The sequence below is a fragment of the Amblyomma americanum genome, chromosome 11 (genome assembly GCF_052857255.1).
Source record: "Amblyomma americanum isolate KBUSLIRL-KWMA chromosome 11, ASM5285725v1, whole genome shotgun sequence".
Lineage (NCBI taxonomy): Eukaryota > Metazoa > Arthropoda > Arachnida > Ixodida > Ixodidae > Amblyomma > Amblyomma americanum.
In genome coordinates this window covers 75,277,929-75,280,586 of record NC_135507.1, presented here as the reverse complement: position 1 = coordinate 75,280,586, position 2,658 = coordinate 75,277,929, and positions in this window count along the sequence as shown.

Genomic DNA, 2,658 nt, shown 5'->3' with positions numbered 1-2,658 from the left:
CCGAGTCTCAAGCTCGGCCGTTTTTAACAGTCTTTTTTTAAACTGCCCTTTTTAAACTACCTTGTCATCACTACCTTGTATTTCAATCCCGTATTTAATAAATAAGTTTTCTTTTGAGAAGTTTGAATTGCTGCCCCAACCGGCAACGTGTCGCCAGACGAGCGGGCGAAGACCAGAAGTGCTCTTCGTACTGCTAACCGCCGTATATTGTATATATTGTAACAAATGTCAAAACTGTACTCCCCTGCTCAGCGGTGTAAAAATGATGCGCCGAGGCAAAACGCAGACAGAACGCTGAATCTTGGGAGCTTTTAAAATAAAAAGTCAGGCACTGATTGCATCAGCGATACATCAGTCGAATTTTGTTCCAAAAGTGTACCGATTCATGAATGGGAATATAAGTCTCCACGTGGGGTGGATACGTGTCTGCTTCTAGGTCTGTGTTTTCGCTTTTTGCTGTCTTCTCGTGTGTGGCGTGGGTCGGACAGTGCCCTCCGCGCGACCGAATGCTGACGACGCCCCTACGGAGAAATTCCCGGCACGGCGGGCGCATTCTCAAGTGAGAAAACCCAACCGGAACCCTCAGGGGCAAGCTAGGCTTAGCTCGGCGCTGCCGAGCGAGGCCGCGCAACGCGTCTGCATGGATTCTGCGTTGTCGACGACGGCTACGCGGATGCCCGTTGTGTTGCCACCTGACGCAGCCTCCACGTCCACGCAATCGTCAGCGCCTCTAGGCCTCCAGCCTGCGCCGTCTTCCGATGCTACGACTTTGGCCTGTGACATGGACTGCTCTACCGCCTCCGTGCCCGTGGCACTCCCTCAAGAAACTGTGCCCGTCGCGCCAGTTCAGTATTCCCACCAAGGGCCGTCACCAGCGTCTGAGCCTCCTCCACAGATGCCTCCCGTGAGTCAAGGCTCTCTTTCGCCTGCTGCGAACTCGTTCCGCGTTACCATCAAGCCTACATTGCGCTTTGATATGACTGCCATCCCTGCCCGGAATGTTCAAGCCACAATTGACCATGCCCTTGGCTCTTCGAACTACTGCGGGTTTGTCGTCCATCGCCCATCGAACACCATCACGGTAAACTTGTCATCCTTGATGGACGCCCAGAAACTTTGCGCAGTTACGCGGATCCCCCTGGATGACAGCAAGCATGTCCCGGTGCAAATATATTTTGCATCTGGTCCTGACACACTCCGCTGCAAGGTTTATTATGTCGACAGCACGAGCCCTCCCGAGGAGGTGCGCGCAAATATTCGCTGCTCAACTCATGTTGTACTGCAAGCACGGCCTATGGGTCGCCGGGGCTCATACCTGCTCATCCTGCAAGGCCCGTTGACTCTCCCGAAGTACCTTACCTACTACGGTGCGATCGTCAAACCACAGCCCTTCCGACCTCGTCGTATTTTTTGCTATCACTGCCACAAAGAAGGACATATGCAAAATACCTGCCCTAATCCAGCAGCTGTGGCCGACATGAATGAACCAACAGCTCATTGTGCCCTGTGCAAATCGCCGGACCATGACATTCGCTCCCCCGCTTGTCCAAAGAAGAAGCAAGCGAAGAAGTTTCACAAGTCGCCTGCAAAAATGGATGTCCCTACAAGTAATCGCTTTGCAGCTCTCGCATGTGACGACAACGACTTCCCTGAACTTCCTTTATCTGAGCCTGCTGCTCACCATACGTCTCCTCGCCAGCGTACATATGCACAAGCGGCTCAGCTTCCCGGATCAAATGGTACGCCCAAACGTCCAGTGCATCCATCACATGTGGATACTACAGATGAAGACACAGCTTTAGACAATGCAATCGCGGAGGCTCGCCGCCGACTAGACGAACTCATCCAGCGCCGGGAACAGCGTCGTTCTCAATCCTCTCGAAGAATTCTCATAACTCGGGAGCAATCATCAGAGGAATCACCTAGGGTAAGCACTGGCCCACAATCAGGTGCCGACCACCTGTTAGCCGTGACTACCCCGACAGTGGACAAGATATTAGCGCTGATGAAGCAGGTGACATCCCTCATCGTGGAAGCTCTTCGGCCTCGTCATGGATAGCGCATCATCATCGGTGGTGGTGCAGTGGAACTGTCGAGGTTTCGCTAATAAGGCCTCTGAAGTGAACATCCGCCTTCGCGACGGAAAGCTGAGGGCATGGGCGTTCTTACTGCAAGAGCATAATGCACTCCCACGCCTTTCAGGTTTCTGCGCATACCATTCACCATCTATCTCTGATCGCCGTTGCACCGCCTCCTCCCTCAGCCCAGGTAAATCTGCAATTTATATTCACAGTTCAGTTCCGCACACAGCGCTCGACCTTTCACGGTGGTGCAACACACGTCAAGAGGTTGTCGCCCTTCTCGTAAAACCTGCACGCACACCCCTTATTCTAGTTTCTTTTTATAGTCGTCCTGGCTCCGCATCTCCCAATCTGGGATGGGTTCGTTTTCTACGTTCTACCAACTCGGGTATCCCTATTCTAGTTGGCGGTGACTTCAACGGCGCACACACTGCGTGGGGTTACCCATCGGATTCCTCAAGGGGTTCACACATCCAAGGGAGCTTTTCAGATCATTCCTTTCAACTTTTAAACCACCCGAATACTTCTACCCGCCCACGAGGTGGCCCGTATTCACCTGATTTGACTTGGTGGTTAG